At 34.7% G+C, this 25,684-nt stretch overlaps 1 protein-coding gene and 1 long non-coding RNA gene across 2 annotated transcripts in view; one reads left to right on the top strand and one right to left on the bottom strand.

The window, feature by feature from the left end:
- LOC138317343 (uncharacterized) overlaps positions 1-25,684 on the top strand; it is a 471,671-nt gene that overhangs the window by 382,861 nt on the left and 63,126 nt on the right. The gene's annotated exons all lie outside the window — the stretch shown is intronic.
- LOC138317344 (uncharacterized) overlaps positions 1-25,684 on the bottom strand; it is a 75,049-nt gene that overhangs the window by 38,070 nt on the left and 11,295 nt on the right. The window contains exon 2 of the long non-coding RNA XR_011207759.1: positions 23,236-23,287. This is a non-coding gene — a long non-coding RNA (uncharacterized lncRNA). The remainder of the gene's footprint in view (positions 1-23,235; positions 23,288-25,684) is intronic.

Here is a 25,684-nt window from a genome sequence, read left to right as displayed (position 1 = left end):
ACTATTTAGAAGAGAATATACAAAGTATTCAAGGATTTTGACGCATGTGATCTTGAACGAAGGCCAAGGTCATTGATATAAACAAACTTGCCAGCACTTTATCTCAGTATGATGCATACCCAATACCTGGTTTGGAGACTTTCCGGAACTTGACAAGAAGTTTAAAGGTTTAAAATGAGTTGGCTCCTATGATTTTGAACGTAAGTCAAAGTTATTTATATTAACAAATATATATTATATTAAAAAACTTTGTAGTGATTTATCTCAGCAATAATCTTTCTCTGGGCCTTCCAGAGCTTGAGAAGAAGATCTTTGATGTTTTTGAAAAAAATTGGACTCGTGAACTTTGACCCTTATTTCCAACCGGAAGTTGACGTTTACATAAAAGTGTTACGTTAGTTGTTTGTTTCCTTTTTTATTCTACGTAACATGTCTAAATATGAAAGAAAATGTCGTTAACGAAATATTGACCCGAGTTAGTTAAATAATGTTAATGGATTTTCTTTTTAACAAAACTCCACTCGGGGATTGCTAAAGGTAATTAATATGATGTGCTTGTGCTTACCAGCGATGCGATTAAGTGACCTCCTTTCCACGTAAAATACAACCTGTTGATAACCTACATAAATGGAAATTGATATCCTTGAAAATGTGCTACTTGAAGCATATTACTAGAGTCACTAGGATGTTCTGGTGGTGTAGTGGTTAAGCAACTCGCCTTGCAGGTATCACGTACCCGATCACGTTGTTACATTTTAATAACTCAAGGTCAGATTGAAACATATTCGAAGTGTAAAACGTGCACATCAAGGTATCATGACCCAGATAAATTTCATCTCTACTGATGTAAATTGAATTTATTCCCATAATGACACGATTTTTTTGCTATTATATGTTGCTCGATGCATATTTGAACGTGTTTGTGTAGTTGTGATAACATACATGCTATTGAATATGTTCATACTGTTGTCTCAGTGATGGTGTTTCAAATATGGTGCCGGCAGCTTTTTGAATGATTGCTCTTGACTTTTACTGCATATATGGTGGTATGAATGCAGTTAGCAACCGATATATTCTCTCCATAAATGAATATGTGTTGCCATATGAGTTCATATATGGATTGAATGTATTTTTGATGCTGTGAAATAGCATTCTTGGGTACGCTCTGCGGCGAACCTGTGCACATCAAAACAATGAAACCACTCCGCGATAAAAATCAAAAGTTGTTTTGTTCATTTTACATATTATACATTAAAATAATGTGGGGTACTTTTTTATTGATATGAAATTAACTGGCGCATTGATTGAAATCAGCTAATCGATGCACGAGAATCGTTGTATTCATAGTGTATATAGTGTATTCATAGTGTTTTTTCATAGGCAAATGGGTTTTTTCGTCAGTTGGCTGATTCATATAGTGACAAAACACTCAGAATGTAAATATATTATCGTATACGCTGTCAAAATGAAGATGAATCCTTATATCAACAACACTGTTTTTGGTTTTGACAGAATAAAGCTCGCAACTCTGGTCACTGTGGATGCTAGACCAAATAAAGTGTTTATACGCTAATGTATGCGCAAGAAAGAGATTACCAACATGTAAAAGACGACAGATGTAAATTGATCATGGTAGAAAATAGGAGATAATAGCACAAAATTAACTATGATTAAATACAACAAATCATCCATATGAAAAAGTCAATTCATTGTCCCCGACTTCGAGCAACAATAATGGTAGATCGAAACTATCAACTCGAAATTAGAAAACTTGAAAACCAAAACTCGAAAAAACCCAAATAGTGTATTTAGTCAGCATATACTCCGGTATCGTAAATAACTCTTTTTGAATTTTTCCTAGCTATCGTTTGATTGATTAAGCAAGGCAACAAGGTCAAAATCTATCTAATCACGAAGACTGTTGAAACAAACATGGATTTTTAAGTTTCATTTACACAAATTAAATTGACAAAAATAATTTTAAATGATTTAGATATCAGGTATTGCTTATATATAGACATTCACAACTGGTTGTAACGTATAGTATTTTGGTTCCTCCATATGTGAGTTCAGAGGAATTATAAGGGCACAAAGTTCGAAGCACTTCTCATGTAACACATACATGAACATATACGAAAACATATTTCTTTAACATTCAGGCCTTCATACTAAGAGTTAAAGTGCTCTGGGGCCATATTCGATTCATGTTGAAACAATGGGTAATTTTCACCGTAAATATAATGCTTTGCAGTAAGGTCATTATTTTTATCGAACGATTCAAACACTCATGTGATTCTGATGAACGTAAATCTCCATCCGACAGACGCTCCATATCATCTTTCTCATTTACAAAAGTTACTTGGATAACTAAATTATTTGATATCTGAGCCTCTCTAAATCTGGGCTTCTGCATACAACGAGAAACGTAAGAACATACTTTGTCATTGGAATACTACTTATTAACATAAAAAGCGCAAATATTACAATTTTTCACACATTTATTTAAAAAGAATTATCTTATCAGTATGTTCCAAATGAACCATAAAATCATTTACAGTAGATTTTGATTGCAACATTCGTCCACCAAAGATGTGGAAGGATAACTTCTGGACTATGCGATACTGCTGTCTCCCGCTTCGGATTCATAATGAAGAGTCATCGTCACGTGATGGGACCGGTATTGCTCTGGTGGCTTATGTTTAAAAATAAATCCTTCTAACAGGGCTATGGCAAATTGTATTCTTTGATACCTCAATGTCGCTCATCTCAAACGATGAATATATAATAACTGCTTACAAAACATTCAAATCAGAGGTATCGACACATAACAAGGGGTATCAGGACAATGGAACTACAAAGAGAGTCATTTACAGCGATATCAACCATGCCATCGACTGCTTAAATTCAGAAACTAGAGTGACCAAACTCAACGCGGGGTACCAAATAACAAGATTATCATAGGATTTTATTCAAAGTAGCAAACCATTAAAATAAAAAATCTTCCCTCACAAAAAAACACCTTTGCTCTGAAAAATGACAGACCAACCCAGGAAATTAAGAAGATGGACCGTGAGTATAAAGAATGCAGCATTATATGAGGAGATTCCATGTACACACAAAAAACTGATATAAAGAAACCCCCTGATCCAACAGTATTATAGGGAGTGCCCGGTAACACTCGTATTTAAAAAAGCCATTATTGACTACTACTGGAAAATGGAACATGATCACCTCAGCACAATTATGTTCTGTGAAAAAGGTAACTTTTGCCCTAAATGATAACTGAGGGGGATCAAATTTCATCCAGTGTACCATACTCATACACTACATTACATGTAACAATCTATCTCAAGTACAGATGGAGGCTATAGGGAAGAAAAACTTCATGCGAACATGTTTGGTGTACAGGACCCCCGTCTCAAAACCATTGAAAAGAAACTGGATTCGATAGATAGAACAATAACAGGGAAAGTTAACAAAATTAGATACAACCATGTGTAGGAAATCACCCAAATTGTGAAGAGTATAATTGTGGAAGAATTATGTTGGGGAAACTAAAGACCAAAATGTTCAACTGTCATGAATCATCTAAACTCACCATTGACAGTAGAAACACAGAAGAAGATACAACACTATGTATAGCTCTGTGTGATTCAACTGGTGATAAATATATATCGAACTAAAAGTTGCTATATGGCTGGGGAACAGGACGAATGATACAACCAGACGCCTACAGGTGACTTTGGACAGCAAACCAAAAAAAATGCTAGAAACATCAAACAAAAAGCTCTGAGGCAGTTACAAAAGGCTACCATTGTAAAATGTATCACTCCATTCCTGCGCGAAAAGAAACAAAAAAACCTATATCAGCTTAAATACACCTCAATTAGGCTAATGATTCAGCAAGTGTGCCTAATGATTCGACAGATAGTGAAAGTGAAAATGAAGTCCCAACATGAATCTACCGTGATGATTTCATAATACTACCATTTTATTGACAGCATGAACTCAGGAAGTCAGGAATGGTTAGGTATGAAAATGGGGTGTTCCCTGTCCATAACTAGGCCTCCACATCGGTATATCATAGTGTGATCCTTTTGTGGATTCGTAACAGCTGTACCAAATTTACACAGCAAAAGGAAAGTTTTTGGATTTTTCCATGATGGCGGCACCCATATGACAGACAATAAAATGGATATAAAAGTAATATCTGAATACTCTGACGTACATTGAAATAAATAACCTATATTATAATAACAATACAATTGATCTTCATTGTTTTAAACAAAGAAAACTTTTTGTTGACAAAGGAAATATCTCGAGTCTGCCATCTTGGACCCATGTGGTATTTGTACTGGACCGGACGGCGCGTTCAATTTGGGACACAACAGATCCATATCAATACAAATGGCACGAATCTGCAAATGGAGCGCATGCATAGTATCTGATGACGAATCTGTCATTTTATCTGGCCCGGTATATTGAGGGGAATTTTAACGATTTGAAGTTTAAGTACGAGTACTTTTGAATCGGAACGTCTTCATGCTTTATTTAATAACGTAGACTTAACATTTAATCAAAACTGTTACTCCAAAAAGAAAAACAATTGTAACTTTCCTCTGCAAGAGCACTATTTGACATTATTTGACCTTAATTATCTGGCATTTGTTCACATTCGCGCAATTTACCTGTGTTTTTTCCCAACAGATGATTCGTGCGGGGCGCCATAAGGGTTAATTCTGACAGCTTAATACCATACGGTAGGGTGTTAATGCTTAATTTGATGTCTTACTTTTTTCTCGAATAATTAAATATTGGGATCCGATTCTTATACCAAACTACCGAACGAATATTCAAATATTCGAGTATTCGTTAATATCCCTATTAAATTATATTTTCTTTAAATTAATTCGACGCGATTTAATTGTCAAAGCCTTAATTTAGTCACTTAAACAAACAACAGTAAGATTTATTGAAAGGGGCGATAGTATATTCATTTCCGTATGCAATTTATGAAAATAAATTATTACGTGAATCAGCAGCAAAATCGTGTATTCATAATAGGACTCCTTACACAAAATCTTATGAACATATCATCGTATATTTTCATATATATCATACACTCTGATTTTCCACATTTCTTATTGACTAATATTTTACGTTCACGAGAAGATCGACTTCTCCGTATCTCGCCTATCGATTCTATGCTCTTCCTTCTCTTTTTTAATCATTTCTTTATATCTTAACGTCGCAACCAGGGTGATATTGCGCTTATGAATTCCATTGTCCAGGCGTGTGTTCCTCAGGGTAATGTCATATGGCTATCGTTTTTCTCTTAACAAGCACATCAAGGAATCCTTTTCAAATGATAAAAAAAATCTAAATCTAATAAAATTACGGATTTTTGGTTCGTTCAGTACGGTGTAAAACCGTTCTTAGGGTGACATACCTCAAAATTGACCTCAACAAATGTCAATAACTAATAAATATTTACATTTTCACTGCAGTCCTACTATGTAACCTTACTAAGCGCAGTATGCATTCATATCGTCTATGAACTATTGTTATAACATTTAATTATATCATAACGACATCACAACCATTGTGACGTCACAATTGTCGTGCAAGCAATCACGGAAAAAAGCCAGTTCAAATGGCTGTTCCATTCTTGACAATAACGAATGATTTATTCATTATAGATGCAAAATCCCTTTGGATTTCATCATTAAGTTGTAACCAAATGTAATGAAATCAAATGAAGCTAGCGCCATTCATTGAATTTGCCTCTCTGTCCACTTGGAAAGACGTTCAATGCTCAAATACCGCACGCGTTTGCGTGCGTAAAGAGTAAAAGATGAAGTGAAATAAAATTGTATTAATATTTTTAACTTTGTTCTGAGAATTCACAAAAAATAGCCTATAAGGATTTACTTTAATAGGTGTTTTTGTCATAGACATAGAACACAAAAATATGGGTGTACTTTTAATAAATCGCGAAAAAAAAAGAATTTTGTGTTATATCTCTGTAACATACAAAAAACTCCTTTCAAATTAATCCTTATAATAAAATTTACTAAAAAATTGAACTCTTAAAAAACTTTTAAAAAATCGGAATTCATTGGAACTCGTTTTTCTGAGAAATCATTTCGCGGTTATCTCGGCCAATCAGAAGCAACGTTACAAACAACGACGCCATGTTTTCCTTTATGGACTGATATTGTACTTTTTAAATAAATGTTAAAATCAAACGCTATCACAAAAAGCGAAAAAAAAAACAATAAAAAAACCAAACAAACAAACAAAAACAACAACAAAAAATGGAAAACTGTGTAACAATAAATTCTTGCTACGGCATGGGCAAAAGTTTCGCGTAATAACGCCAAACGTTTCACGTAATAACGCGATAGTTTCGCGTAATACCGCGTTAGTTACGCATAATAACGCGAAAGTTTTGCGTTATTACGCGAAAGTTTCAAGTTATTTTTCTTCTACAAAAATGAGCTCAATCGGCTTTCGTACATTGAAATGCTAACGCAAAATGGAATAAAGAAAAATATTTTCAATGTGCGTTGAACCTTCTCCATAATATTAATAAAAGTATTTTAAAACAAGTGTGCTATTTTTCAAAGTTGGTTGTAACAAAACACATTGGAAAGTTGAGTATTTTTCCCCTATATTTTGATAGTTCTTCTATCATAAACAATAAATGTAACCTTGAACAAACGTAATATTTACTGAATATTTATGAAGGTATTTAAGATATTGTTTTGATGAAATACACAGCGAATTAAGATTCCCGGACTATGTAGATGTTTAAAATATTCGTATGTATATATTGAAATTGATGATGTTATGTTGAAAGATATTTCCTTCCTTTTTCAAAAGATTCATTCTACGTTACCGTTACGTTACGCATACATTGTATCTCGGAATGTTCTGTACAATATGGCATATCGTTAAAACTACGCATGACCCAGTTAGGACTTCCCTTGAAACGGGGCTTGACATATCAACCAAAATTGATCCCGTTATGACTCCGCCTAAACCGATCGCTTTACGACGGATTTAGTCGCAGTGAAGTACTTTAAGGTCCGTGACACCCGTTTTTTGCGAAACCGTTGATCACACAATAACATAATTTGTGTACGACTGCAGTAAGAGAGTAAGAGAAGGCCGAGGTTTTGCGGAGACTGGTCAGACCCATCTTCGCTAGCCAAGGCTTCTGATTACGTTACACTCCATAATCAGAAGCCTTGGCTAGCGAAGATGGGTCAGACCGAATCTCTGTAATTCTATCTACTTAAGTTTTGGCATTATTGATAAAACCGAACGTTTCTCATCAATTTTGACAATCCATGTCAACTCGAATTTTTTTTATCCAAAATCATAAAAGATTATTGAGGTACAAAGAAAGCATCGTAAGAAACAAAACTTCACGAAACTATTTTTTGACGAATAATAAGGGGAGATAACTTATGGACTTATTAACAACAGTGCATACAACACAACAAATAAATGCTTTCTTCACTGTTGAAGTAAGTTTTGTGAGTATTAACTGGGGTATGACACCGGAATTCCGACAATTCCATCACGTGGATAATATTGTGCATTGGATTACGAAGATGCACTATGTATATATAAATCGTCACATATTTCACCTATTTCTGAAGCCAAAACCCTTTTTTTAGCAAAACGATTATTAGTGGTCTGAACAACAAACGAACAAAGACATCATTTTCTGCTCATGTCAGAATAGGTAGAAATTCTACTAAACCAGCTGATAATGTACAAATGAAACTGGAAAACGTTCATGTTATTTTGGACTGTATAGAATCGATCGATAAAAATAAACACGATATTTTTTAGCTACAGATAACGAAGACTTACAGCGTCAATTTATGACCAATTATTCCAAAAATGTCATTCTAAAAGTGCCAGGAAAAATAACCCACATAGATCTGATGGTTTCAAAAAACAAGTTTTGGATTTTTTTGTTACTCAGGAGGTGTGATAAGTTAGTTATCTGTGAGAGCATGTCAAGTATAATGGCTGCTTATTGGCGTAAAAACAGTAATATTCTCTATTGCTGGACTCAAAAGACAGTCGTTTCCTGCTCCAGGTACACGGTTAACGATTTTTTCCCGAAGCCTCTCATTGGTCCAACGCGATAAACAAAAATAATATGAACAGATATTTCAGTTTGGTAATCTTAACACCGAAGTGCCTGAAAGGAATAAGTCTTATTGAAGATGCTTATCCGCCGACAAAGTATAAATGATACGCATCCTTTCCACAACAATAATCGTGTTATATATATCTAATTAACACACAATTATAAACATATAATTTGTTTTGCTTTTGGTGCATGCGTAAACAGTACTTCATTCCATATAGGGCATAGTGCCATGGATTTTTTTTGGGACGCAATCAATTATTTTAATATTATTATCTTGAAGTAAAATTAGAATTTCAAACTTTTCATTGGTGGTAATAGTGTAAAGAGAGTATCTTTTGTATCTAAAGAAAAAAGTCTTAATTGTCTGCTCCTGTTTGTGATAGAGAATAAATACCATTTCGTCATAGGTGTAGCATCTTTAATATACTAATCTTCATTGTTATAGAGGATCTGAAAACATCCAATTAGTGGTCATATTCTGACTTTAATCCCCAATGTACTTCAGTTCTAAATTACTTTCTCTTGTAGCTACATCAAATGAAAACGACATTTCCTCCCGTAGGGTCAAGAAATTTGGAAGTAGTATTTTAGCTCACCATCATCAGACAATGGGACTAATCGGTCTACAGGATGGCCGATAGGCCGCCATCTTGAATTTTTATGGTTGAGGTTTGTTACCGCTATTTAACAAAATGTTTTGAAGCTATTTTTCTTATATTACATCTGTTGGTTCCTCAAGAGCACTTGTTGTACATATTGCATTTTCGGACCAAGCGGTCAACAAGATGGCCTACCGACCGTCATCTTGGATTTTGATAGTTAAAGTTTGAAAAGCAGAGAAAATATCCATCTGTCATATATCAGACATACATGTAGATCATACTTTAGTGGCCGCGAAGATCCCTCTGGGATCTCTTATAAATAGCCATATGACAGGTCACCAAGACACGATCCATTATTGGATGTTTTAGATCCTTTACAAATCGGATTGAGTAAATATGATTAAGTATTTTAATCAGATTGGATAAAGCTGGTGAGAGTTAAAATTATGTTTCATGATTATCATACCGACAAACCAACCACTTTAGATTTGTTACTCGGCACCAAATATTACAAACAATTTGAGTCGCTTATCTGTCACACCCTGTGTCAGTAAAGATGTTGTTTTAATTCTTAAACAATTACCTTACAACAAATAATATTTCATTTGACAGTCCGCCTTATACCCAGTTATTTCGCCCGTGTAATAATTTTGAATATGACACTAGTGCAATATACGTTGGCTGGAAAAAGGACATGAAAAATTAGACTGGTTCCCGCCTCAGTTACCTCCCTTGCGCACGCTTCACTGAGGACCGGTAGCGGGTAGCCATCTTGAGTGGGAATTCCAACTCCAGAGTAGTGCGCATCATTTCTGCGCATGATATGTCATCATGGAGACGGCTACTTCCGTTAAGAGAAAATAACGTCATTAACGTCGTTCCTATGAACACTCTAAACTCTGTTAGCACGAAATGATTTCAAAACTTAAGATCTTATTTACTTTTGTTTATATATCGTTCAAATAAATTATTTATTCTTTACGTTAAGATCCGTCGCTTCGTGCGTAAAGGGGTTTCCCACGCCTAAAAAAATGTGATGCAGGCGAACCGGATATGTAGATTGACCAATCAAAAAAATCATCATGGTTACCCGCTACCGGTCCCTAGTGAGCGGAGCGCAGCCTGGCGGAGAGTAGAGAACTAAGGGAAGGGAACCAGTCTAATGAAAAAAAAAATTATTACATACAAAGTAACAAGTTAGTATTAGTAATTGCGTTTACACGCAATATCTTTTTTTAATTTTCATGTCCTTTCCAAGCCACTGTCATAAGAATTTTTTGTTCTTTTGAAATGTATAATCTCGTCATGATCAATTAAATTTCGCCAAGAAAATGACGGGTAGAGAATATCAAGGTTTAGTTTAATGCCTTATTATTCTTGCTATATCCGACATTTTTATTTTAAAGTACAACGTTTTGCAGATGATGTGTCTTTGTATGTTTTTATTGAGCAGGACGCTTCTAAAATTCTTAATGAAGTTTTGGAGGAGATAGCATACTTGTTGAAACTCAAAGATAAAAAAAAATGCTCGTATTCACAGTCGCCTTTGTATAGAAAAATATACATGAGAATGTATTATTTGCATGATTTTCAATATATAATTGACAGGCATTCACTTATTTTAATTATATATAACGACATTCATTTGAAATGCGGATTGCGTCATAATAAAAATTTTGAATTTCTAAAGCTACTCAAGCAAGCTGGAACCATTTTTTTTCAATAGTAGTTTTTCCTTGAAATTATGTCTGAATGGTACGTTCCAACTTGTCTGTTTTCCTCAATGTTCTCTGTAAATATATCGAAGAACGATTTTAACACATCTTTGATATTGATACGCTTTGCAAATATACTTCATTGCTAATTTGGATTACCAAATGAAATACGTAATATACTTAAGCCCCGATCTGCACAATTATTGCCTATTGGTACAATCTCAGGGGCAAGACGGCAGTTCAATAGTTCGTATTAAAGCAAAGAATCAAAGGTTTTTCCGCATTCTTAATTTCTTCTGTGCTCTGCTGACGATGTATTATCGCGAAGATCATATTATCCTGTTTTTGATCGACGGGGGATACCAAATGCGATTTTTGTACGGTTTTGTGTTTAGTAGAAATATGACATATTCCAAAATCATCAGGATATCTAAGGTAAACTCTCCGGTCAACCAAGATCTTCAAGACAAAAGTTCAGATTGTGTTAAATAAACGGATGTCGATGTGTGTTGTTACTTGGGACAGTTTGAAATGTTCTTTCGAGTTGGTCTATGGTAGATTATAAGTACAATGTATACAATAAAAAGGTTACACATGGATACATTTCAATTTTCACTGAAGTTAGACTCAGGGAAACTACCCGATAAACTGTTTTCTTTGCTCATGAATTTGAGTAGATAAACATCGGCGGTCTTCGCGTAAGAATTTATTCCAGACCTACTTTTAAGTCGGTATAATTTCCTACTAGGCCTATATCTAAACTGATGTTGTTTAAAAAAAAGTGCAAACACACGAACAGATTTCTACAATTATAAAAACACCAACTTAGTTTTTCAACTCTCATTTTGAAGTTTTAGCATTGATAGTTTTGTTCACGTCTTCAGCAAAGGAAGAGTGAGACGTTTACTTTTTATTTTATTTGTGGCTGGGGGGAGGGGGGGTGGAAGCCTAATCTTTAGACATATTCTAGACAATACAAAGGTTAATTATGTATTGAATGTGTCTATACGATCAGTTCCTGTTCTTTTAACGTTTTACTGGCTCATGTGTATCGTTCGAATCGAGCAACATTTCGTTACCGAAGAGTAAAATGTTACATGTCCGTGTATGATGTGTGTCGCAAAAACGGCGCCGTTACAAGCAAATTATGAAGTCGAAGCTATGATAGAAATACTTTTTAACAGTCAATGAATGTTGATTTACCTTTAATCAGTTACTTAACTGGTATCAAAGGCTAAAGGCTTCATAAACCACCAGAACAATGTTACGTTACGATGACTCCATTTTGAATGGAAGCGGGAGACAACCGTATCACATCGTCTAGACGTTATCCTTCCACATCTTTGGCGGACGATTGTTGCAATCATTTCTAATCTATTGTTAATGTTGAATGTTTCATCCGGATCACATTGATAAAATAACTGTTTCTCAATAAATATATTAAATATTGTAATATTTGCGATTTTTATTTCAATCAGTTGTATTCTAATGGCGAACTATTTTCTTACGTGTCTAGTTGTAGACTTGCACACGCCTATATCAGGAGAGACTCGCAATACATTTTACACAATCAAAATAATAAAAATTAAATACTTTTTAATTGAAATATAAGGATCGAATCTTACTTTGGTAGATTTCATGGGGTGGTTGATTGAATTCATAATGACACACGCAGTTTCATTCAATAAAGCGACTCATTCGTGGCAATTTATTTTTATAATTTATGCTCAAATATCTTATATTAAAGGGACGATTCAGTGAGGCTAATTCTGTTACATAAACACGAAACAAATATGACATAAATGTATTGTTCTGCATTCCTTATGAAACATAAAACAAGAAATATTGACAAATTTCACGACATTATTAAGTATTTTGGTTGATATCGTTGAAATTCCAAATCGTTGGTCAATACGATTAAGCAGGTACAACATGTACACTGTACCCATACCCGAGCTAAAGTGACGCACGTTAAACAGAAATTATTTTTAGGTAAGAACATGCATCTTATAAGGTAAACACACTACTGTAAAGCGATTTGAGATGACACTGGTGTGCAATGGCGGACAGTAAGCGAGTTTGAACATTTCACATACATTTCACTACAGTGGGCTTATCTGGCATATAACAGTAAAACCACCTAATCTATTTTCTATGAGAACTGGTTTGTTTCCGAAATATGTGCAAATTTTAATGAACTCTTAGACTGAATTGTCCCTTTCATACTGTATCTGTGGTTGAAACGGTTTTTCGTGTCAATATCCTTCGTGATTTCTTATCAACCACAAAATACGCGAAAAGAGGTTTGGTCACTTTCCGCTTGCCCCAACTTGGGCCGCACACATCTCTTACCCGTTTTCAGTTTTTTTTTAAAGTTATACAAGAACATTAATAACTCTTACTTTGAGCTTGATATTTGGGTTTTCATGTATATACCAACTGTGGAGCGCGGGGATTATGCCACGCTTTACTGCTCCCTGTTTATGATTCAAGTTTTTTACCAGTTTGTTATTACCAAACCGTATACTAATGACTATACCAAACCGGAATGTTGTGCGTACCAAACACGTACACTATAGTCATAAAATGCTCACTAAACATCATCGATTATGGCACAAATTATGTATTTATGATAAATTTGAACTGGTATATCGTTTTTGTTTTATCCTAATTCTTCATTCAACATCATATCTTAATGAAATGCACACGATAACTTCATATATTTTCATATTTACACACAATTTTCTCAGTTTTGTACGGAAATACGTCCCAGGTTACATGTTTGAATACACAAAGGAGACTTTATTCTTATTTTCACATACAATTGTTTTGATAGGTTTCGATAAACAAATGAAATCATATCGAGTTTTTGAAGCGTTCTATCATTTTTTGGGGTACGATTTTTCCGGAAGTAGATACCAAACAACCGGGATCGGATCCCGTGCGAGCGAAACCAAGTAAATAACTGGCAATTCGCTTTCATTTTGAATATCATAATGATTGCAAGATAAACAAAGCCTCATTTTCCCGGCTTTCCTAAATCTCGCACCAAAATAAACCTTGTATTGTAAGATACTAACCGTGTATTCTCTATATTATAGATGAGAGTCTAGAGAACTAAAATGCATTCTGTGACAGGACTTGTGAATCTGTCCGTGTCTATTTCACAATTAAATTTTATTTATTTTTTGATACGGTTCAGAGTTCTATTAGTCGCTCGAATTGTTTCAAGTAGATATACATAAAAAGTATCATTATTTTGTTGTTATAATCAAAATTAATTTTCTGTCTACCCTTATATTGATTCCACTGTCGTGATGTCATGGAACATTGTTCACACCATTTACATGAATTATTTGTCTATGTTAATGAAGAGGTCGCTTTTTAAATTGGTGAGAAACGTTAGTCTTAGAGTTCCCAGAGAAAAGCAATAGTATGTTTTCTCGTCTTTCTTGCAAGGGCCATAAAGCCTTGAATAATACAAATAGAAAAAATCATGCTACGTGTTAATTGCTTTGAATGAAAATAAAGATAGTGTATGAAGCTATTGCCTACATTTGAAAGATATTCGAATTGTTTCACCGTGTATATGACGGCTTTAAACAATAACTGATAATAATTTATCCTTTTGATGAAAAAATCTTTTGTTTTAACATGTACATATAAATGACGTCACACTTCATTAGAAAAGAAAAATGAAAAAAAATTAGATTGATTTCTTTGTTGACAATAGTGCTGCAAAGATAAATATATATGGTTGTATATTTATATATATGCATCAATATCAATGGCGAATTTCATTTATGATGAACTCTACATTAAATGCATTACATATACTTTTATAGATAATGATCCAACAATAGATAAGATATCGTTACTTCATTAAAAGATGGATTTCGTAAAACTGCAAGATAGGCATTTCAACTTAAAAAACTGAAATCTTATTTCATAATTAAATAAATGTGTTCAACATATTTGTTCATTAACACAGATAGCAGAGAACGGACCAAGAAAGAATGAACAAAAGAAAACAAAGCAGAGTCAAATAATGGACAATTCAAACATCAGTTGCATTTCGTTTTGTTAGATAATACAACAATATGAAACATCTTATTTTAATGTTCACAATTTTCTCTATTTTGGTAGCAGACACGCCGTTTTTTAATGTCTGTTGTTTTCAACGAGGACATGACAGAAAATCGATATTGAAGTGTAACTCTCTCGCCCCGACGCCAATACATACCGGGACTATATCTCTCTGTTCAAGATAACTGTCTCCTGACATCTATATATGATGGCAACTCATGATACATTTTGTCATTTCTCATAGATGACTAATATTATCGTACATGGGTCTGTCAGGTGGACAGGGATACCACGAGTTATTTTTATAATTAATATTTTTATTTCGTCATTTCAAATTAAAGTTTTATAGAAATAACTGATAAATGATACGAAAATCATCGATTAAGCTTAAATGTATCAGTTATCAACAGGCAAGATGAGTTTTGAAAATGCAAAAGTAATTACGAAAATAAAAATCTAAATTACATTTATGAGTAAAAGTACTACATATGTGTTTCATTCTATGAGACATGGAAGTATGTGGTACAAATCGTCCGGAAAATGTCGACCTTAACACACAAATACCTGGCTACATCAAAAGAGTAATAAAGATTTCAAAACATCTGATGATATCAACGTAACCACAGAATTACATGTCTTTTATTTTGTTACGTCTCGGTGTTACTATAGATCAGAACGCGGTTGACCTACATATTTGCTGAAGCTGTAGGGCTTACTGCATCCTGGGGTAAATATGTATGTCTAAAAATTCTAACCACAACTTTCGTCTCTACACCGCCCAGAGCACCATAGTCAATTGATAATTCTCACAGACGTTTTGATGTGGTTTGATCCGAACTTGAGGTTTACCACATTCATAACGACGCGGTTTACCACAGTCATAACGATCCTGGCGTACGCGTTGTAAAACTACAGACATATCGTTTAACCTTTTAACCCTTTGAAATTCCTATAGATCCACTGCCAATACATCAAAACGTGCAGACTCAAAACCTCAACAGTTGCCAAAATAAGGGTAAACGAGCGTTGATGGAAGACAACATCGTTTGGATATCAGCTAGGATTGTTTAGAGAGGTGTCAAAAAATGTATCATAGATATTTCAACAAATATTGCCATGGTCATCAAAATTTCAATTTGAATTATGGTTATAAGACATTTTCATTAGGATTAAAGGGACAATTCAGGCTAATTCTGTTACATAACCACCAAGCAAAATATGACATAAATATATTGTTCTACATTCCTTATGAAACATAACAAGAAATATTGACAAATTTCAAGACATTGGTAAGTATTTTGATTGATTCCGCTGAAATTCCAAATCGTTGATCAATACGATTAAGAAGATAAAATATGTGTGCTGCACCCATACCTGAGCCAAGGTCCTGCACGTTAAATAAAAGCAATAAATAACCACTGATGAGTTGTTGAAATTATTTTTAGACAAGAACATTCATATGTAAGCACACTACTGTAAGAGCGATTTGAATAGTTTTAGACAAGAAATACACTGGCAAGGACCAGGCTCGGCATACAAGACATCCGACCTCTATGTGTAATGGCGGACAGTATTTCACTACAGTGGGCTTTTCTGGCATATCACAGTAAACCAATTTCTATTAGAATTAGCTAGTTTGTTTCAGAAATATGTGCAAATTTCAATTAATAAAGTGCTCTTTGACTGAATTGTCCCTTTAGGAATAACGAATGGTTAATAGACAAAGGTATAAAGATAGTATTTGGGATTTTAAAAGGAGGCGTAAAATACATATATCGTTTAACCTTTGAAGTTTTAAAGATATTCCACCGCCGACAGATCATAAACGATTCTGATCATTTGAACAATAATTGGTGTGTGCTCATGTAAAATATACTTTACACAAAAAAGTATAAAAAAACAATATAAAATAACTTTTTAATTTGATGGATGCGCAATCAGTACTCATTCCATATAGGACATAGATTCATAGACTTTTTTTCGGGACAGAATTAATTATTTTTTTTATTATTTGTATCTTGAAGTAAAAGAACAAACTCAAGCTGGTCAATGGTGATAATGGTTTAACGTAAATAACTTTTGTAGCTGAAGTAAAGTACTGATTGGTCCGCTCCTGTTTTTGATAAAAATATCATTTATCAGCGGTGAATTGTCCTTAAAGTGAACAGTCGGGCAAGGATGGCTAAAGTCGGTAAAAATGGTGTGAATGTATCCAGTATAATTTCTTATGAAATAGAAAAATAAAATCTCTCGCAAAAATCTGTCTGCGTACGAAGAACTTAATTTAAAATATGGGAATCCTAAAACGTCCTCCCGGCTGACTATGTCCGTGGTTACATTTACACGCAGCCTCGCTTTCAATGCTTTCAACTTTCCTTTACTTTAATGGTCAGAACTGGGAAACGTAAGCAGAACTTGGCCGTCGTATTAATCTGTGAGAACTTTTGGAAGGCCAAAGAACGCATTTAGACTGGTTTTCTTTGCCCGACTATTCACTTTAAGGATTGCGTATTACAGTGTAAGCTCTCTTGCGGTTAGGTATCACTGGTGACGTCATTTGTTATTGAGGGCAATTTACGTCGTTTTCTCCGAAAAGTGTGAAGTTACTCTCGCAAACACATGACATCACAACCAATACCTATTCGCAAGGGCAGATAACTCTGTCATGTGCAAATACAGAACAGTCAGTTCCTCAGAATGACACAAAGTCCACATCGACAATGCTATAGGATGACAGAAAATTCACACCGGCAGTGCTTCAGAATGGTACAAAATCCACATCGACAATGCTTTTTGTGTGTGCTTCAGAATGGCACAAAATCCACATCGACAATGCTTTTTGTGTGTGCTTCAGAATGGCACAAAATCAACATCGACAATGCTTTTTGTTTGTGCTTCAGAATGGCACAAAATCCACATCGACAATGCTTTTTGTGTGTGCTTCAGAATGGCACAAAATCCACATCGACAATGCTTTTTTTGTGTGCTTCAGAATGGCACAAAATCCACATCGACAATGCTTTTAGTGTGTGCTTCAGAATGGCACAAAATCCACATCGACAATGCTTTTTGTGTGTGCTTCAGAATGGCACAAAATCCACATCGACAATGCTTTTTGTGTGTGCTTCAGAATGGCACAAAATCCACATCGACAATGCTTTTTGTGTGTGCTTCAGAATGGCACAAAATCCAAATCGACAATGCTTTTTGTGTGTGCTTCAGAATGGCACAAAAACCACATCGACAATGCTTTTTGTGTGTGCTTCAGAATGGCACAAAATTCACATCGACGATGCTTAAGGGTCACAGAAAATTCACACCGGCAGTGCTTCAGAATGGCTCAAAATCCACATTGATAATGCTTTTTGTGTGTGCTTCAGAATGGCACAAAATCCACATCGACAATGCTTAAGGGTCACAGAAAATTCACACCGGCAGTGCTTCAGAATGGCACAAAATCCACATCGACAATGCTTTTTGTGTGTGCTTCAGAATGGCACAAAATCCACATCGACAATGCTTAAGGGTGGCAGAAAATTCACACCGGCAGTGCTTCAGAATGGTACAAAATCCACATCGACATTGCTTTTTGTGTGTGCTTCAGAATGGCACAAAATTCACATCGACAATGCTTAAGGGTCACAGAAAATTCACACCGGCAGTGCTTCAGAATGGCACAAAAACCACATCGACAATGCTTTTTGTGTGTGCTTCAGAATGGCACAAAATCCACATCGACAATGCTTAAGGGTCACAAAAAATTCACACCGCCAGTGCTTCAGAGTGGCACAAATAGAGGTAAAACATCATATATCAGTGAAATTCAAGTGACTAAGGTATCTCGACATTCGTTCACTGCTGCTTAACCCATGGGTTAGAGTGAGCACCGTTACTTCATTGCACTGCTTCCAGACGGAAGTATTCTTGTTGCTCCAAACTGAGAAAATTGTCTCGCTTGGTGACATTTTGAGTTGCAGTTCCCTTTCAGTACGGTCATAATTCCTCTTTTGTTTGATCGCTTCTCAGCCATTGTGAAAGGTCGACTCGACGCCCCTTTATCGACATTATTTGCGTAATGTACAGAAATGAAAATAGTATCAATTTAAAAAGGGCACCAAACAAATCGAGACAGACCCACACCACCTGGATCCAAATACACGTACTAATTGAGACAAAATACTAAGCCATAACTAAGTTTAACCGAAACTTATCCGTATTGCCATAGACATGATTACAATTACAGACAAAACTAATTTAACTAGGACATAACTGCAATAAATGAGACAAAACCGCATTATATTGTAACTAAGTCATTCCTGCAATAGCTGATATAAAACCGCATTACATTGTTACTGAAGCATAACTGCAATTACGGAGATAAAACTACATTACATTTTAACTAGAGAATAACTACAATGATTGAGACATAAATGTAACTGTCATTATTAAATTAGAAAATCATAACTTTAATAATCAAGACATAACCTCACTAATTGAGATCTAACCACATCAGTTGACACAGAACCACATCGTTTAAGATATCATCTGTATAACGCATCATGATTTTATCAGGTGAAAGGCAAAGTAAACGAGAACCGCAGCAGTACGATAACATCAATAGCAGATACCCTCAACCACAACTACATATCTAGTAACGACATATATGATCGAGTGAGGCAATATATCCGTTTTATCAGCATCGATCTTAATCATAATGTACAGTATATTGTGGAAAGTATTCAAGCGACCGCAATGGTACGATCATATCAGAAATCACATTCACGCAACGTTAGTTTTAATTCTAGCACACCTGCTGGAAAATGATTTAAAGATATATTCGCTGGAGCTTGCGACTCAGAAAATAAATTAGAAAATGCAAATGGTATTATGATCAACGTTGATGATAGATGTGTGTGGTTTTTTTCTGACACAGCAATTACACTTGTTTATTTAAAGACTGTGTATCTAACCACATCTAGGAACACATAAGAATGGTATATCCCAAGCGGGTAACAGTTTTGAATCTTCATTGAAGGTTATTAAATAATCTTCCAAACGTGTCTTGAAGCATTTTTTTCTGTTCCTTTTTTTGTAAGTCATGACGAGTGAAAAGTCGAATTTCAAAATTTCCTTTAATGAAAACTAAAAAACTTAAATCTCAAATTAATTATAGATTACGAAACAAGAGATCTCATACTGACTTGAATAATATCTGACGTGACGTCATTGTGATATAATGGTACATAGGTGTCGTTATGATAGTTTTACCCTAACGTCACCTGTAACATTACTGCACCCAGTGTTTGGACAAAAACAATCATGAAGGAGTTCGAGAAAGACTAGAATCATTTGATAGTTAAAAATCAGGACAATGCAGAAATGATTATTTCATAAAATAAAACAAAGAATAACTTCTATAACATTATATCATTGACACGTTTTATTGGACTCAGAAATTACAATGGCGCAGTCTTCGTATGTTTGAGAACTGTTAACATTTGAAAATTATCGACAGTCTCGATTTTAAGGAAACCAAAAGATGTGGTATTTAAGATTATGACACTGCTGTTTGTAAAGAAATGCAAAATTGCGTGGGTTACATTTTTAAATATTTTAGGCAGTCCCAGTATTACAACATTCCTAAACATTAAGGCAATATTAAAAAAAAAATATCTGTATGAAAAACATAACGGACGTGAAATAAGTTTACTCTGGAGAACTTCAAATTAACATGTTTGATGAGGTTAAGAATTATGGATGAAACTAGCCACTGATTGGATAGGCTAATTTTTAGGATGACCCAAATCATGCTAGTGTGTATTGATCGTAGGTCATATGTTAATGGGTTTTGGTTTTATTAGTCAGTACCTGTCAACTGCCCAACATGGGATTCGAACTCACGACCCAGAGGTGGAGGCCTTGTTGTAGGATATGTTACTGATACTCTGCTTTGATAACGTTGTCATTCTAAGAACTTATTTAGCCCATACAATGTTTTTTCAGTCGAGAATATTTAGTTCGGAATTTGATTAAGTTCAGGAAAGTAGATATAGTTTGGGACTAATCCATTCAAATCGAACACGACTGAGGTAATAACCATAGAAGGCAGCACTTCAACGGTAATGAACATTTTAACCAATGGAAATATCAAAATGCTGCTCTAGAAGGCAGATGTTGTTCATATCATCATAGACCACTGGTGTACTTTGTAACCCAGACTCTGTTGAAAAGTAAAATATTTTGACAGAACCTAAATGCCGATGTCAGAATACTGAAAAAAAATGAATGCTAGATTCATTCGCTATATGAATGTTCTGCCAAAACGTCATGTTAACGAGAGAAGTTTTTCAACATTCATCAAGTGCATTCGGTTAAGCACAGATTTCACACTAGCTCAAGAATGGTTTCAAATACGGTCACATTTTTTTTAATACAAACATTCAGCCAGTGTCATGCTTTGTTATTTAGCTCTATTGTTTTAAAATAAAAATCTTATTTGCTACAGAACAATCATAAATCAACCTGGAAGTTTAGAAATATTTCAAAATGAAAAGAAATAAATAGTTCCAATAGTCCATGCTTGACTAGAGTAACTTCCTGTGGACGCCACCGCGTGTAAGCAGTGTGATGCATGTGTGAAGAGCGAGGGTGTCTTGGTAGAATGCAGTATGTTGGTGTTGTGAGATTTTGTTGACGTCAAACTCTTGTCCCTTTTAAAGTGTCTAGAATGCACAGAATAAGGATATGCATTAGACAAAGGACATATTCATATATTTCCATTTGCTCGGGACTGACACTATATAACCTTACCAACCAAAAAATAATTTTTTGAGATCACTATTCTCCTATATTTCCTGTAGGTGTAGTGTTATGTATATAGCATGTATTGTGACGTCGTCATGACGTAATGACGCAATGCGCATTTGTGCGTACTTGCGGGCTACCGGAATGAAAAAACTCAAATGTTCTATGTTAATCGCAACAATATTTGTAGTTATGATTTTAAAATGTTGAATATCCTTAAGATGGAACACATTGATTAAAATGTTTGAAGTGTACTGATGATTTTATGTTTATTTCCATGGACTTTGTTTTTACCGCACATGACGTCGGGAGTTCTCATGACGTCGGAGGTATTTATGACGTCACAAGAAGAGGTTTCAATGATGGGGGCAGTAGGGAATTTGATCTAGTAATAGCGATTAATATGTGTATATTACATGTTGTCTTAAAAATCATACAAAACGGAAAAAAATAAGCATTAAATTGCCTTCTTTGGGGATTTATGGTCTTCTTAGGGAAAAATTCTCACAGGATTGCAGATAATTTAATCAAAACGCACTAACGCGCATTATTCAATTTGTCTACAATCCTGGGAGAATTATTCCCTAAGAAGACAATTTAATGATTAAATATGAGAATAAATTAAAATATTATGAAATATGATAAATGAAGTCTGAAAATTATGCCTCTATATATTATTTAGAATATGGTCTCTGATATCGCTCCAAAGTGTTGGTGGTATACACCATTCAATGATACAGTAATTACTAATACATTGTATATCCAAATTGACGGGCAAAAAAGACAAGCTAATATAGGTAGTCAGTATGCAGTGTTACCCAGCTAATTGGCACCGCTCTCTTCATCAAGCAGACAATAACTTTTCTACCATTGTTATTTACGTCAAAAACAGCTAATGCTTGTTAAAATATTTCTATGATTACGCAGGATAATGACGCAAAGATTTAAACCATTTATATTGAGTTTTGACAAAAATAAAATATAAAATATACTCATATATTAACCATATATTATAATTCGAATTGATTAAAACACTAGTTAACTAACATTTATTATTATTCAGATTATAAATTGTGTGTTGTATATTGTATTTATCAAAAAATATTAACTTTTGTAATACTGTATGATAAACATTTCTAAGCGGTCAGCGGGTATTTATAAACTTTTGGTTAACCCGAGCATATATTCCACAGACAAATGTTAAAGGGACAATTCGCTCAGGCTAATTCTTTTACATAACCAAGAAGCAAAATATGGCATAAATGTATTGTTCTACATTTCTTATGAAACATTTAACTCAATATATTGACAAATTCCACGTCATTGTTAAGTATTTTAATTGATACCGTTGTAATTACAAATCGTTGATCAATACGATTAAGCAGGTACAGTATGTACTCTATACCCATACCCGAGCCAAAGTCACGCATGTTAAACAAATGAACTACATAACCACTGAGGAGGTAATAAAATGATTTTTAGGCAAGACAATTCACCTAATAATGTAAACCACTACTGTCAGAGCGATTTGAGCAGTTCTAGACAAAAGTTGCATTACTTTACGAGCAAAGGACAGGGTTCGGCATACAAGAAGTTCGATCACAATGTGTAATGGCGGACAGCGAGCGAGTTTGAACATCTACACACATGTCACCACCATGGGCTTTTCAGGCATATCACAGTAAAACCGACTGATCTAATTTCCATTAGAACTGGGTTTTTTCCCCGATATATGTACAAATTTTAATGTTCTCTAAGATTGAATTGTCCCTTTAAGAAGCATTAATGCAGCGTGGACAATGTTTGTCTAAAGTAAAGGTCTTCCATAATTCATATTTCATGTATTACTTACCATGGATTTTTGAAGCTCCATTTTTAAAGTTCTTTTGGTTGGGTATCTTTATCTGAAAAAGGCATTCAAATATCGAGTAAGTAATACTTGCAATCGGACAATTAAGCTTTTTGACGTCACACACACATGTGTTTTTTTATTATTTAGAATGATGTTTCTACCATTTCTGTCTTTGCAAAACATATTTTTACACCGAGGTTTGATTTGATCAAAATTAAGTACCTACAGAGAAAGCAAAGACATTAAATTGTCATCCAATTATGTCATCAGACTTAGTGGGTATAATGTCGTATCGACTACGTCAAAGGCTCATAGTAATAAATATCAAACACAGCAATAAGACACCGAGTAATCACAGATCCTGATTGCTCTACCGTACAACACATAACTATGGAAGCGTATTAGGCTCACATAGGAAAATATTTTTCATGATAACGAAAATGTGGTATTTGGCGGCCGTTAGATAACTAAGTGGCGGTCGCCATATAATTATCTGGCGGCCGTCACACAGTTATCTAGCGGCGGCCAAATAATTTATCTGGCCGCCGCCACTTACTAATCTCGCAGCCGTCACTTAAATGTATATTACTTATCTAGCGAAGTCACCGAGTTATCTGGCGGTCGCCACTTAAATTTCTGGTGGATATTTATATGACGGCCGTCAAATAAAACATATTCGTTTTTCTGAAAAATATTTTTCTATGTGGGCCTAATACGCTTCCGTACATAACATAATGAAACAATGGCGTCACAAAAACTCTACTGCCTGCAACACCTAAAGAAAATATACTGCTGTATACCAGAAAAACAAATTGAATACATGCTATATGTTTATTATCAAAAAACCAGCATCGTTGATTTACATCATTCGCAAAACACAGATTATCAAAACGTTCTTGACATTCTTCCAACTACCAAGCCTTTTCTGAAAAGTTTTAGCATGTGTTATCTGCGTTTAATACATTTTACATAGAAACAGAAAATATAAAAAGGTAATAGTTTAGAGTTTGGCCACTAATGCGAATGTAAATCTTCATAAGTTGAATTTCGGTTCCGTTGCCAGAGCCTCATTTCACTTGGCATGAAATTGACCTCAGTTAATATAACGGGTGTCACAGATGAATCAGACTTTACTGGTATTCGGAGGTTCGGGCCAGTGGTAAAATGTCGTAGCAGCTTGACCATTTGGCTATCGCGACTCATTGATGATCAGAACAACTTGCATATGCGCAGTAACATCTCACTCTTTGCAAAAATAGAAGTCACGTTCAACAGAATTCTGGTCTTTTTATCAACATTTTTGAACACATCAATTATCTAAGAATCCTTAAGAAGGTTTTAGATATGAATATCAAGGTCTTGCTTGAAGAAAAGCTGACAACATCATATTTTAGCTTCCTTAAAGATGCTCAACCGCTGACAAATGTTTTTTTCCTCCATCAAATACAAATACATTGAAAAGTTTGAGCTTCTAATTTTACTTCAAGAAAAAATATTAAAAATGATTGATTGCATCGCGAAAAAAAATTCTGACACTATCTCCTATATGGAATGAATTACTGATTGTGCTCACACCCACAGCAAAAAATTATCTTATATCATTTTTTGTGTTAACTATACATATACATATGCACGATTAAACACCAATTATTGTTAAAATGATGAATATCGTTTACGCTCTGTCGGCGGTGGAGCATCTTAAAAAAACCCAACTAAACCTGCATTGAAGCACTTTGAGCACTAGGTAATACCAAGCATTATTATTACCAGTGGTCTGTAGCGGCTATCTAGACTGGCCCCCAAATCCCGCGTTGTTGTTAAGATTTGATCATCTCCCTATTGTTTGAAAGTTGGAAACAAATATTTTGTCAAGACAAATGAATAGTAAGGAAGCTTTTTGTGATTGATATTCTGAAGACTGATGGCCATCATCGATTCTCCAGGGGTTACTATAACTGACGTTATAACCACCCCTGTACTATGTCGTAGTAAAACCTAAGGCAGCTCATGAACAAGACAAAAAAGTCTTAACCAATCACAGATATGCAAAGATTTCCTTTGAAGGCTACAGAGAGAGAGAGAGAGAGCGACATCCAACTTCAAAGCCACACAGTCAACCACAGTGTACCGTTATACGGCTCTTTTAATTTACATTAAAGGACTAAATTAGATGTTCTGTTATCTTCAGTTTTACTATGAAAGAATCCAAGGGTGGATATAACATCAGTTATAGTAACCCCTGGAGTATCAAGGATGAATGATGGCCTACAATTATTGACGACAAAATTGGTCTCTAAGATATTGACCCGAAGGAAATGCTTTGGGAGCTTGACGTTAGTTACATATTGTGATGAATTTGTCCATGTAAAATCTCAATCTATAGAACACAGGTCGAGATTGTAGGAACAGTAGACTACGTCGATGTCATACTCGAGATGATAAAACAGAA

This window comes from Argopecten irradians, chromosome 3, assembly GCF_041381155.1.
Source record: "Argopecten irradians isolate NY chromosome 3, Ai_NY, whole genome shotgun sequence".
Classification (NCBI taxonomy): domain Eukaryota; kingdom Metazoa; phylum Mollusca; class Bivalvia; order Pectinida; family Pectinidae; genus Argopecten; species Argopecten irradians.
This window is presented reverse-complemented; position numbering and strand designations above follow the sequence as displayed.